Source organism: Taeniopygia guttata, chromosome 24 (assembly GCF_048771995.1).
Source record: "Taeniopygia guttata chromosome 24, bTaeGut7.mat, whole genome shotgun sequence".
In the NCBI taxonomy this organism is placed as follows: domain Eukaryota; kingdom Metazoa; phylum Chordata; class Aves; order Passeriformes; family Estrildidae; genus Taeniopygia; species Taeniopygia guttata.
In genome coordinates, this window is record NC_133049.1 from 299,095 (window position 1) to 313,787 (window position 14,693).

The window sequence follows — 14,693 nt, forward strand, 5'->3', positions numbered from 1 at the left end:
AGAGAATGCACTCACAGGGTCGGTGGGCATTGGGATGTTCCAGCTTTAGGAGATCACTCCAGGAGCTGCAGCTGCATTGTCCTGCAGCCAGAGGTTCCTGTGCCAAGGGCTGGCAGTGATTCTGCCCCAGGCACTTCTCAGCCCCTTCCCAGCGCTGACTGACTGAAGTTCTCTGTGCCTCTGTGCTGTGCCCGGGCTGGCTGCAGGCAGTGCCCCAGCCCTGCTGGGCTGGGAGAAGAGCTGCTCAACAAGAGAAATGTGCTTTTGAAGCTCTGCTTGGTTACCAGGATCACCCTCTGTGCCAGGAGCCCGGCCCAGCTCAGCAGCACAGACACAGCACAAGGACTTTAATGACCCTCTGGGGCTTTGTGCTCAGGCCCTGAACATCAGGCCCTGAAAGGGAGCTGCAGAAACCTCTCCAGAACTCCAACTCAGAATCCAGCTCCAAATTTTCTTGGACTTTTAATGGGTCCCACTGAGGGACACGACTGAGAAAGTGTCCCCAGGCCCCAGGCAGAGCAGAGAACTGGAGGCACTGATGACAGGTGGGGACAAAGAGAAGCCAAGTCTTGGTGCCATGGAGCACAGCAGGGTCTGTGCCACCAAAGGCTGGGAGGAGACACCTTGTCCTGAGGCCCTGGGGCCTCCTGGCACAGCCCCAGCCAGGCTGGGCACTGTCACCCCCTGGTCCTGCCCTCAGCATCCCCCCTAGCCCACATCCCAGTGGCCTCAAGGATCTGCTGGAAGGAGTCCCTTGGTCAGGAATGGCCCTGGGGGCTCCTTCATGCTCCCAGGGAATGCAGGTTTTTCAAAGGACTTTGGCTTTTGCTTTTACCTTGGAGTCTCTGAGAGATTTGTGCAATCATGGCCTCCAATTATCTGCTGTAATTTGTCCCTGGAGAGCCTTTGTCAGTAACAACACTCAGCGGGGCTCATTAATGCTTCAAGGTACTTCAGTTCTTTTAAGGTACTTGGTGTTTCCCTTTTGATCCAGACTCTGTGAGAGGTTTGTGCAATCATGGCCCCAATTATCTGCTTTAACGAGTTCCTTGAGAGCTTTGTACTGACACTCAGTGGGGCTCATTAATACTTTGAGATACTCAACTTTTGTAAGGTACTTTGGATTTTCCTCTCCACGCTGAGAGGTTTTTGTGCCATTTTGAGTCTCTGGGAGGTTTTTGTGCCATCCTGGCCTCCAATTCTCTCCTCCAAGGAGTCCATGAGGAGTCTGTGCTGGGGATGGACCTCAGTGGATCCCATAAATGCTTTGAGACACTTTGGGTTTTTCCTCTGTCTCTGACTCCTGGAAAGATTTGTGCCATCTCCTCTCAGGCCCTGAGGTTCCAGAGCTCAGTTCCAAATGCACCACGGGGCTCATTAGGATCCAGCAAGTCCTGACAAACCATGGCTCTGCCTTGATTTCCCTCTGGTCTGGGGCAGTTCATCAGGAAGTTTCTGTAGTAGTTGTGATTCATCATTTTGTGATTTCTCGGCCAATGCATCAATTAGCGTGGTGGGTTCAGTGTTGGCTAATTACCAGTGCACTCACTAGAATATACTTACTCATTTCCCTCTGTGAGATAGGATTAGGAGAAAGGCAAAGTGGGATCAAAACTGTAAAAGGGTGTAGAGAAAAGTTTATTAACAGTAGCTAAAAGAAAGAGTAATAAGAATCAGAGCAAAACATTGAGACGACTTCCTCTCTCCTTATAACCTGACAATATAAAGAGACAAAACCTAAATTTTTCTGTCAGTTTTCCACGTCTAGAATAGTCGTTGTTCAGTTTATTTAGGGAGAGAATTCCTCCTGTTATTGTTATGGAGACTTCTCCACAAGAGAACAGTTATCTCATGGCTTTTCATTCCACGTATAACAGCTGCCTGGAAAAATCTGCAATCGTGAAGTTCCTCTGAAATAGATTTTTGCAGTTCACTTAAGTTAACAAAATGAATTAAGCATTTATATTTTAGCTTGTACAGTTATGTGTTGAATTTCAGCCTTTTACTTAAGAAACCTGTTCCATAGTACAAAGGGCATAAGAAAATGCAAATTTCTGAAGCTTATTACACAAAGAACAATGCCTAAGGATGCAAAGAATCCAGATAAAGAAGCTTCCCTGTCTCCAGGCCTTTCAAGACTGACAGATGTACACAGATAAGCACCGAAGGACTGAAAGCGCATGTGCAGAGAGAATTCAAAAGTTCAATCATGAAGAAGACCACAATCTTCAGCCTCAAGAGACCACCAGAGACCCCCGCAGGACCACCATGGCAAACCACGCATGCCCAGAAGGGCCTAGACCTATTTAGCATGAGAGGCGAGGACAGGCGGGGCCAGGGGTTGAATATGCATGGAAAGGTCGTGTAATTATTGCATATGGAACACCTTTGTGAAGAAAAGTGTGGGTCAGAGTAAGGATCGGGGCACAAGTTTTTGGAGAGCTATCTCACTTGTGCTGGGCACAGGCAATACAAACCCACTACCCCAAGTTGTGGAGTCTATTTATTTATTCCACATATCACTTCAAAAGTATAGAATTGTGATGTTCAAAGGTAGAAATAGAAACTGCCGAAAGATAGCGTAAACATGGAAAATAGAAACTACTGGGAAAAGCTTATGACTATGCATGAATCTGATCAATAAATACCAGCAAGCCCAACAATCGGTGTGCAGTTGGAGGGGAAAACCCCCACCACTGTGCCCAGTGCTGTCTTTGCTCATAATAATTACTAAATAATAATAAGTAATTGAATTAATGATTGATATATTGGCTGAGTCAAGCTTCCCATTTCTAACAGAAATTATTATGAAAAAGTGACCCTTCTTCCAGACAAACTCCACCAAGTCATTCCCTGCATTTCTCCTTTTCAGATTCTTTCAGCCATCCACTGAGAGGTCCAGCTTGTTCTGCTGCTTTCCATGAACTGATTGAACGCTTGATTTATATCATTGCATGAGATGTGGAAGCTTCTGAACTGAACACAGAAACAAACTCCCTTTGTCAGCCCATTTTCATCTTCTACATCACTTTCAAGATGTCCATGGGGATGTTGGAATGATATCACACAGCTCTCCATTTCTGGCTGCAGGCTCTGGAGATTCTTTCTCTGCATTCAGTCAGGCCTGCATTCCCTAACAATTCCTGCTAGCTTGTCATAGTTTCTTAGGGTAGAACAATAACAATGAAAACCTCACAAATGGCAAAACTGCCCAGCCCACAAGGAAAAGAAAGAACAAGTTGTAAAGTTCTTCAAATATTTGTCCTGCTGTGCTGCAAGTGTCGAGCTGCACACACGGTGTGGAAAGCCAAGAGAAGCCGCAGCTGGTGGCACATCTTGTGGCAGAAGCTGCTCAAAGCTTCCTCGTTCTCCAGCAAAGGTTCTTGGAAAGAGCAAACAGGACTGTGGAGAAGATTCTGGGAAAACTGAAACAGCTTTTAAGAAATGAAATTAAAATGGAACAAAACAATCTAAGATGTTTTTCTGTTTCCTTTTATGCTCCCCTTTTCCATCTTGCACTACTTCCCCATAACTTCCCCATCCCATTAATTCAAATGGATCTCACTTCTAAGATCCATGACTTGGCTAGTTTTAGACACTCTAAAATACCATGAGCTACACACGGTTTGCCTTACCCTGTGATTTTTTTTTTTTTTTTTTTTTTTTTAAATCAGTGTTGGAGACTAAGTGCAGTGCTTGGGTCAGGTACAAATTCAGCATTCAGGGAATGTGCTCCGATAGCATTTGACCCTCAGCAGTGTTATAAATTATGACACGGGACCAATTTGTGTCACTTTATAAAGAGAATTTTATTAATTTAGCAAGCAAGCAGTACGGGCAAATGCAGCGCTGGGCAGCCGGGGAGCCTCTGCTCCCACCAACGGCTCGCCCCGCACCTCCCGGTCTTTCAGTTCTTATACCCCTTCAGTTCCGGACTTTGTGATATTCTCGACGTGCTCTGCATCTGTGCGGCGTGTTGCTAGGGGTCTTTTTTCTGCTGTCTGGTTGTCGTTTGAGGAAAGCTCCTATTCTTCTTCCTCCGAGGTAGCGTTAACCCTGCAATAACTTCTCCAAATATGGTAACGCAGCTTTCAAAGATCTCTCAATTCCACTATCTACTAATAGCAGTACATCCTGCCCTCCTGCCCCACTGTTTCCTGCGACTTACACAATCCTTGGGACTTTTCCTGATGAACAAAAACTATGCTATTGTTTTTCACAAATCCCCCCTTTTGTCTTTTCATCATTTTGTTCATCAAACCTTTGTAATTCTTGGTGGCTTATAACTAGGATCTCTTCCATTTCTAGGTTTTCTGGTATTGACTCATATTTTGCTCTAATCAGCATCAGGTGTGATGCTTCTAGCCTTCCCTTAATAATGACAGTTCTCCGAGTTCACAATTTTACCACTGGAATCCTTCTGCGGAGGTTTATATCCATAAGGCCCCCATGATACTTTAAGGAATTTATCTCCTACTACTGACCAATCTGAAGCTATTGTTTCACAGCCCCAGTGCCCACAGAAATATTCTCCAGGGTAGTTGCAATACCCTATTCCTGGGTTTGATGCTGGGCACATATAAAATTCATTTCTATCTAAACAAGGCTCTATAGGGGCTAGTTCACATAACTGTGGGTTAAAACTAGGGGATCCGGATGTTATCTGGTTCTGAATTCCCACACCATCCACTCGGGTTAGTGTCCACTTAAAAGGTTGATGTAAAGCTTGGGAACCCTCTCCTTAGTATAGGGTAAAAAAACCACATTGTAATACCAGTAATTTGCCAATAAGTGTGGAGTCCTGACCTTGCATTTACTATATAATGTCCTATTCTCCCCTTTTGGGTTTGTTGCCCTGTTGGTGTCTCGGGGGTAATCAGACTGGTCTTCTGGAGGAACTTAGTACTTGGCTGGCAATAGTTGGAGCATTTCAGCATTATTCTATTTTTTGGGGGGCCTGGCTCTTTCCCCTTGGCCTCGCCCGCCGACTCGGGTGCTTCGAGCCGCGGGGTAAACCATCTTCTCGGCAGCAGCGGTACTCACCTGAGCGCCCATTCCCCTGCTCCTGCCTAACCTTGTACTGTTCCCAGTTCTTATCCTTGACCGGGGGTGGGTCACACGGGACCCCCTTTAGTTCCCTCCGACAACACTCTTTTATTATTTGGGCAACAAATGGAGGGGGCTCGTTAGAGTGGAAACAAAAGTTTTCTGGATGCACCCCTCTGGTGTAAATTTTTCTCAGATTCAAAGGGAATCCACTGATTTCCCACTCCCCTAATTTCAACACAGCTTCAGTTAATTCTCGTTCAGTCGTGTAACATTCTGTACAAACTCCAGTGGGCAGCCTCCCCCTTCGGCACTGGACTCTCCACCATTCTTGGCAAATTTTACATGCAAAGCATACAAAAGGATAACAATCACAGTTTACCTTATTACAAATTATCAAATAATCACTAACAAGCAGGTAATTATATCCCTCTTGCTCCCCTTTGTGACCGACTTGAATGATGTATACAGAGTTCATCAGTTTCTCTTAATGGTAACCTTCAAGTCCCCAGGCTGGCTGGTCACTTTCCAGTGGTCGTCTGTGGTGACTGGACCTTTGACGTGGCTCGCATGAGTCCACTCCTTCTCAGCTGTTCTGATAGCAGTTTCTGTGGTAAGCAAACAACAAACGGACCTTCCCAACGTGAGGTCAGGCAGGTCTCTTTCCAAGTTTTAATAAGTACTTTATCTCCAGGCTTTATTTTGTGAATGGGGAGGTCCAAAGGTGGTCTCTGCACTAACAGCCCCTTTTTCTGGAGCTCCTCTCTCCTATTCATTATCTGTGTGATGTAGGTGTTGATTTGAAAATTTTCTATACATAAGTGGTTCATGGGGGCCTCAATGTCATATGGCATCCCAAACAGCATCTCAAAGGGTGAAACCCCCACATCAGTGCGAGTTGGGTACGGATGTTCAACAGTGCTAGAGGGGTAAGCATTTTACCCATGAAATAACTTAGTCAATTGTTTCTTAATTTCCCCATTCATCCTTTCCACCCTTCTGGAACTTTGTGGGTGCCATGGGGTGTGATGTTTCCACTGTATTCTCAGAGTATTAAAAATGTCCTTTGTCACCTTCGAGGTGAAGTGAGGGCCCCAGTCTGAGTCTACCGCCACCAATATACCATATCTGGGGATAACCTCTTCCAGTATTATTTTTACTACAACATGTGCAGTTGCCCTTGCTGTGGGGAAGGCTTCCACATAGTGGGTGAGGTGATCCACTATGACTAGCAAGTACTTATACCTTCCTATTTTAGGTAACTCTGTGAAATCCACCTGTACGTGAGAAAAGGGTCTGTGAACCAGCTCTGACCACCCATCACTCTCTCTCTTTGCTGCTGCTTATTTACCTTTAAGCAGGTTAGACAGCGACTGGTTACCTGCTTGGCCAGGTTATATACCCCTATACACATATCTTTAATAGCAAATTGGTCTATTAGTGCTTGAGTTCCCCAGTGCGTTTTGCCGTGCATTGCCTGTAATACTCTCAATGCCATCGCTTTTGGCAACACCTCCCGAACATCAGGTAATATCCATTTACCTTCCTCTTTTTCCCATACCCCCATTCAGTCCAATTTTTGTTTTTCTTGAACAGTAAATGTTCAAATGAATTTTGGGCCATGTGCACAGCAATATTTCTCCTCAGGGCTTTCACAAAAACATTCCAAACCACCCCCACAGGTGGTACAATTCTCCCGTTGCATGCTCAGCGGTTTATATTTTAAAGTTAGTAGTGCCGCTCTTTTTGCATCCTGGTCAGCTAGATTATTTCCTCTGATTGTGTTTCCCATGCCCTTCTGGTGTCCCCGTATGTACACTATAGCTATCTCTTTTGGACCCCTTATTGCCTGCAAAATCTGTTTTATCATGCAGCAGTCCTTTTCCCTGTGAATTGATTAAACCTCTTTCCTCCCAAATTTTCCCAAAAGTGTGCACAACACCATAGGCATATTTTGAGCCAGTGTAAATTGTCCCCACCTTTCCCTCTAATAATCTTAGAGCCCTTAATACTGCATACCATTCGCATGCCTGGGCGGACTAGCTGGGGCTCAGGGGACCAGATTCCTTTACCTGTAGGGTTTTCCCATCAATTATAGCATATCTCTACCTTCTTTTCCCTTCAAGTACCCTGGATGATCCATTTACACACAGCTTATCCCCTGTTTCCAGTTCTTCCCCCTCCAGGTCTGGTCTAATCTTTATTTGTTCTTCTATTTGCTGGAGGCAATCATGTGCTAATTCTGAGCGAGGCTCACCATACAGAAACTGTGCAGGATTTTGGAGGGCAGTGGCCTCAAGTGTTAATTTAGGGGATGAAATTAGGATTCCTTCATACTTCAAAAGCCTAGCACCTGTAATCCATTTTTCTGCTTTCGGCTGCAATACTCTCCTTATGTTATGTGGGGACATTACCCTTAACTCGCTTCCAGAGGTAATCTTACCAGTTTCTTCTACCAGCAAAGCAGCTGCCACTATTTCCTGTAAACAGGTGGGCCACCCACGACTAACAGGATCCAGAAGCTTTGATAAGTAGGCTACTAGTCTCTTACTCCCAGCCCAATCTTGAGCCAAAACTCCATATGCCGTCCCCCCATCTACATTAACAAACAGATAAAAAGGTCTCTTCAGATCAGGGAGGCTAAGTACAGCTGCATTATTCAATTCTTTTTTAAGGGCCTCTAATTGTTCCTCATCTTCTTGTGACTATTTGAGTAATCCTTTGTCAATTTATCATAGTGTCGTGGTTTGACACAGAAAAATAAATTTTTTTTTTTTTTTTTTTTTTTAGAAAGAAGAGGTCAATCCAGTCAAGAGTCAAGTTTAGATACTGACACTTAAAATAACCAATTAAAAGTAGACACGCCTCTGAGAACACAGAGGGGTTAAAAGCAGAATTCTCAAGAGAATTAGCTCTCTCTGGTTCCGGTCATCGCAAGGTACAGACCTCCTTCAGCAACTACCAGTTCAAGAATAGATGGAGAGAGCTAAAGAGAGTGTAAAGATGCCCTTCGTCTTCAGAGAAAAAAAAAAGCAATCTCTGTTTTTAGACCCTCGGCCCCAGGGGAAAATGAGAGAGATTATAGTCCCGAAATAAAACACTAGACTATTGTTCCTAATAGTCCTTAGCAAAGCATCCTTAAAAGAGCCCTATAAGCAATCTCTATCCCTGCACAGTAGTAAGAACACTGTGACATAAAAAAAAAGTGTGTCACACTAGCCAGTGTGTCTGAGCAGTGCCACATATAACATGAAAACACAAGAGGTAGCAGCTCTTTTCCTCAATAAACTCAGTATTAATTATCTTAAAAGATAAAAACTTAATTAAAGATCCAAATGAGTCTCACTATAATTTAGTAGAGTTAAGTAATAAGAAGAGAAATATTTTAGAAAGTTTTCATTTTAAATTTTGTATAGTTTTTTCCTTTTCTTTCTTTTCCTTTTATAGTAACAGTAGTAATAGTATAATAAATTTTTTTCCTTTATTATTAAGTTTAGTCTGCTTTATTCTCAATTGCATTTCACAATATTTAATTGATAAATTGCATTTTCATGGGGTGCTGGCATCATGACAGCGTCAAACCATGACACATATAAAAGTTTTATCTTTCCACTGAAATTTCCTATCCACTACCTGCAGTACCCAAATAGTCCCAATAATTGCCTTACTTGCCTTTTAGTCCTCAGGGCTGGGATTGAGAGAATCTCCTTCTCCTGTCTCACTGCCTTCTCCTCTCGTCCTGCACCTTAAAGGCTTTTTGCACATTCTGTCCCCTAGGGACGGCTCTCTTAATGCCCTGTATGATTATGTTCCGCAGGTCGTCCATATGGGTCCTATGCTGCGGGTCTTGGTTATTCCATTGGGGATTTTGCAGGGGCCTTTTAGTGTCTGCTAATGGTCCCTGTTGATGTTTATTATCCTAGGTTCTCATCCCCATTTCCCTTATAATTCTCCTTTTCTCTTTAAAATCCCCCAAACTCCGGGTCAAATCCCCCCAGATTTGGGTCAGAACTTCCTAATTTTGGGTCCATACCCCCCAGATTTGGGTCACAACTCCCCAGATTTGGGTCAGAATCCCCCAGATTTGTGTCAAAACCTCTAAATTTCAGGTCCAAGTCTATAAATTCTGCCTCCAAACCCCCAAATTTGGGTCAGAACCTCCCAGATTCGGCTCAGAAGCACCTGGTTTTGGGTCAGAACCCCCTAAAATCTCCTTAAAACTCCCCGAATTTGGGTCAGAACCTCCTGGATTTGGGACAGAACCCTCCAAACTCAGCTCCAAATCTCCAAAACCTCTTTAAAATCCCCCAAATTTGGGTCCAAACCTCCCAAATTTGGGTCCAAACTTGTCCAAAACCTCCTTAAAATAGTGGATCATTTTTGCTTTATCTTTTCCCTTTCCCCTACTGGGAAAGGCATGCCAATTATTTATCATTACTCCTAGAGGACTATCCTCAGGAATCTGGGGAAGCTTTGCAGGGGTTCCCCCACCCATGGGACCAGAGGGCTTGCTTTTCCTCTGTCCCATCTTCCGGAGTACACTCAATTTTTCACACACCCGCTCCCCTGGTTCGTGGCCCAAGCCCTCTCGGGTATTGGGAACCGCACTACTGAGGGTCCGCACTCACTTGGTCTCTATGAGACCTCTCATACACAACACTCCGGGAAAACAACCCCAAACCGAGCGGGAAACCGGCCTATACTTACGCGTCCTGCGTCTTCGCTCGGATCTTCATGCACAAAGTTTACAGGGGTAACCGGTTCTCCTTTTAACCGGCTCTCCTTTGCCCGCAGCTTAATTTAGGTTCGTCGGTAGAGAAACCGGGAGGTCTGGGACAATCGGGCCGCCAAAAAAAAGGTGGGGTGCCTCCCGAGGGTCCCAGAACAACCAGGCTATTTCTCTATCCGAGTCACGGCACCAAATATTGTTGTAAATTATGACACAGGACCAATTTGTGTCACTTTATAAAGAGAATTTTATTAATTTAGCAAGCAAGCAGTACGGGCAAATGCAGCGCTGGGCGGCCGGGGAGCCTCTGCTCCCACCAACGGCTCACCCCGCACCTCCCGGTCTTTCAGTTCTTATACCCCTTCAGTTCCGGACTTTGTGATATTCTCGACGTGCTCTGCATCTGCGCGGCGTGTTGCTAGGGGTCTTTTTTCTGCTGTCTGGTTGTCGTTTGAGGAAAGCTCCTATTCTTCTTCCTCCGAGGTAGCGTTAACCCTGCAATAACTTCTCCAAATATGGTAACGCAGCTTTCAAAGATCTCTCAATTCCACTATCTACTAATAGCAGTACATCCTGCCCTCCTGCCCCACTGTTTCCTGCGACTTACACAATCCTTGGGACTTTTCCTGATGAACAAAAACTATGCTATTGTTTTTCACAGCAGGGACAATGCACAGCAGTGACCGAGGGGATTCCTGTGCCCCTGTGCAGGAGTCCAGACTCTGGGTCTGGGCTGAACAGGGCAAAGTTCCTGTGTTTGGACAGGCTCAGGGGCTGCCCTGGGGAGCGCGGGGCTGGGCGCGGGGGCGAGCAGGCAGCGGACACACGGACACGGGGACACACGGACACGGGGACACGGACACGGGGACACGGACACGGGGACACAGCAACACAGGGATACATGGACATGGGACACACGGACACGGGGACACATGGACACTGGTTTGAAGATGCTGCTACAAAGGGCACGAGCTGTGTTTTCCCTGCTTGGACCTACTTTTGTGCCAACAGCTCCATCATCAGCACAGTGCGAAAAGGACAGAGATTTTATTCCTGGCAAATCCATGCCATGGAGATGGACTTTGCCTCTTGAAGTCCATGTTCACACTGTGCAGCTTGGGTCAGCTGTGCAAACAAAGAAAAGGCAGCGTTTCAGGGAGGGGGAAGTCCCTGCCAATGCTAAATCAGTGGTGCTTTATTGCCTTCATAAAGCTGATGTGCTGCTGGCTCCAGATAAAGGCCATGCACCATTTTAGAGTTATGGAGAACCTGTTTTGTTGGGCTCCTGCTGCTGTCAAGGAGTCAAGTTCATCTCAGGGACACAGATATACAATCAATAATCTGTTTACCAAAACAAAATGTTTTCGGCTAGAATCAAGGAGTAGTTTGGGTTGGAAGGGACTGTTAAAGGTCATCTAGTCCAACCCCCCTGCAATGAGCAGGGACATTGTCAACCAGATCAGATTGCTCAGAACTGAGCCATCCCACCTGGCCTCGAATGCTCCCAGGGATGGGGCATCTACCACCTCTCTGTGTAACCTGTGGTAGTGCTCACCATCCTCATTGTAAAAAAACTCTTTTTTATAGCTAATTTAAATCCACCCTCCTTCTGTTTAAAGCCATCCCTCCTTATCCTACCACAACACGACCTGCTGTCCTGAGAAATGTCCAGACCTGATTATGTCAAAAGGGCAGTAATTGCTTCTGGTAAGCTAAGTGTGCCTGGTCAGGCTACTTGTAGGATAACATTCACCCACAAGCTGGGAAGTCCTCCTGCTTTCCCCCAAAACCTCCCCAGTCTGACTGAGCCAGGCTGGCTTAGAGAGGTGATGGTGCTCACCTTGTAGGACACCTCAGGGAGCCAGGCAAGAGCTGCAGGTGGTGAGGGGTACCTGCAGGGCAAATGTCTCTGTGGGTAAACTGGTGAATTGTGGGCAAAGAAGGTGATAATTGTCATGGATCCAGGGGCTGGTGACACATCCTGCCTGCCAGAAGGCAAAGGGGTACAGGGAGTGATTGAAGGAAAATGGAAGTAAGGAGTCCATAAAGGGCCTGTTTTTGTCAGGGAAAGTACATATCAATAACTGCCTGTCTCGCAGGGGAGCAATCAACACAAAGCCGTGTTAGCAATTCCCTCAGACCAGCTGTGATGGGGAATAAAAGCTGCAGCCCTGGGAGCTGCTGGGTGGCTGGCTGAAGCTGTTTGTTCCATGCAAGCCAGGAAAGAGGTTGAGAAGCTCCTGCAATGGGTTAGCCCTCATTCCCAGCACTTCTTGGAGACCCTGGCTCTTCTACCATACCTCCCCCAGCCCCGTGGCACTGTCTGGGGCCACCCAGAGGTGCCACCAGCCATTGAGGGCAGCAAGTGGCATTGTAAGAGGTTGCCTGGCTTGCAGCAGGAGCTGTGCTGTCAGATGTGTTACTAAGAGAGCTCTGGTAGAGTACTCATGACAGTGGGAGCAAGGACACGGTGCCAGTCTTGCTGCAATTAATACATATCTGTGAGAATGTAGAGTGCAGAGGGAATGCTGCTTTAAACACATTAATTTTCTCTCCCATTCCCTGCTGGTCTGGCTTCAAGCAGCCTTGCTCCAGAGAGAAATTAAAATCTGCTTACGTTCCAGGATGCTTTTATTCTCCAGCATTTATTCCTGTTTTTCTCCAGGGCTGGAAGTGAATGTGCACTTTGGTTGGTTTGCTGCCCTGAGCCAGCTCAGTCTGTTGAAAGCAGAGCTCTTTGGAAGAGGGAGGTTTCTGGAAGTGGACTCTCCCCCTTTTCAGTGCTGCTCATCACCTTTGTGGGGTGTGAGCAGCTTGGGGAATGGCCTGGGGCTTCCATTGTGTCAGTGCTGCCACAAGGAGTGGGGAAGAACTGTCCCATGGCTCTGACTGTGCCAGAGATGCTGCTGCCTCATCCTCCTTAACTCTGGAAGCAGGACAAGCTAATCTGCTGTGTCAATCTATGGATCAATTAGGCATCTGGACTTGGAGCTTTTCTGCTATCTCAGAGTTCTTCCATCAACCCATGTGAGTGACAGATTTTGAGTAATTTGCCTGTGGGACCTGTGAGGGTAAAGCCTTGGATGTGATGGGACCTGGTGCTGCAGTACTCAGGGGTACAGCTAATTGCTTCCTTTGGGAGTTCTCTTGACCACGGAGATGTTAACAGGGCTCTGTTTCCTGCTGCTTGCCTTTATCAGATGTGCACAGAGTGTGTGCAAGGAGGTTCTTCAGCACAACTGAAGATTAAGACACGAGGAGGAATCCTAGTTTGAAAGGATGAGAGCAAAACCAAAATAAAAGGATGTTTTTTGCCCAAAGTTAGCATGAGTCAGTAGGTAGGAATCAGCTCTTCCCTGGATCCCTGTCCTTCCTGTGCTGCTGTCAGATGAGGGTGTCCTGCAGTTCTATAATCCATCAGCATTCCTGGCAGGAATATACATTATTTAATTCCTATTAAGCTGGTTGTAACACAGCTGCTAAGAGCCCTTGGTGTCTGCCATGTCCAAAAGTCAAGTTGTCACTTTGACTTTTTTGATGCTATCTGAACTGTCACTTGTGAAAAGTCGCCCTTTCTGTGATTGCTTGACCTGCTTGGAAAAGCTTTGGGCCCTTGCAAACAGCAGCACTGCAATAGGGCTGTAATGCATCCTTGGGAAAACAGATGGGAGCCCTTCAGGGATCTCACCAGGGAGCAGGCTCTGTGCAATATATTCCAATATCTCTAAACAACAGCTTAATGTGCTGCCTTGTCTGCTTAAGTAGCAGAGCTCCTCTGGCCTAAAAGCCTCCTCATGAGAGGGTTATGGAGTGCAAATTGTTGCTGAATGAATTTGCTGCTTTGTTCACTCTGGTTTCCCCTCCCTTTTGTGTTATGACAGTGAAATGACTCACCTTCACCTTAGTATCATGTTTTAGAGAAATGGTCTAATATTTTGTACAAGGTTCATTGTGAAAAACCCCAAAGCAACATAACAGATGAAATCTGTCTCCTGGCACAACGTTTTCCAGTGCAATTACACAGAGCTACTACCTTCCTCCACCCTCTTTTGGCCAATAGACATTGTGGACTAAAAAGTTTACAATACCATCAACTATTGTAAGGAAAAAAGGAAAAAGCAGAAGGCCTGGTTTGAGCTTAGTGAAACTTGATTTTAGCTTTGGACTGCAAGAATTCATTACAGCTCTGTTTTACAGTTAATACCAGCCCGACCTACTTAAATAGGGCATCACAATTCTTGTGGTCATGTATGTGCTCATGAAAATTCAGTGCTAAGAGAGTGTTGGTTTTGTCAGCGTGATGGAGAAAAATGTAAGCTGGATAACTAAGGTGAATTGAGTAGCAAATGGTGTGCTATAAAACTCATAAAAATAATTTAAAATGTGAAATGGAAAAGGGAAGGGATTACTGCAAGGTGAGGTTTATGACTGGTGCTCTCTGCTCATCTGCACCCCATGGTCAGGGCCATAGTGGGAGTGCTTGAGCCCGTGAGGGAGGGGCTGGATTCAGTGTGGGCCCCAGAAACAGCCAAAAGAGCAGTGACAGTCAGGAGCACCTGGCTTTTCTCTCTTTAAAAACTAATTTGAGCCCCAAAGCAAAGCCCCAAAATTTAATTCCCTGGGGATTGACACTGTGAGGTCTTTGACTGGGGATTTCACAGTGTGCTGGGTAAATAAAGTCCCCATCAGAAATCGTATTGATGCAAATTATAGATAACCACACCAAAGTTTTGGATGCTTGTGAAAGAGAAGAAAAATCAAAGAAATAAAGGTACACATCTGTGTTCTCCACAGGGAATAATTTCTGAAGTGCAGAACTCACCAGGCCATGCAGGGCCTCCTGCCAAGGGGAATGATTTCAGACAAGTGCTGACTGCGTGGGAGAAGCTGTTTTGTGTTGGAGGGCTGAGTTATCACT

At 45.7% G+C, this 14,693-nt stretch overlaps 1 long non-coding RNA gene across 1 annotated transcript; it reads right to left on the reverse strand.

Annotated features, from left to right (window-relative positions):
- Positions 1 to 3,784: 3,784 nt before the first annotated feature.
- Positions 3,785 to 10,426, reverse strand: LOC140680514 (uncharacterized). The gene is made up of 2 exons (XR_012051878.1): positions 9,754 to 10,426; positions 3,785 to 5,654 (listed from the first exon to the last, which is right to left on the reverse strand). It is a non-coding gene; the product is annotated as an uncharacterized lncRNA (long non-coding RNA).
- Positions 10,427 to 14,693: the final 4,267 nt, after the last annotated feature.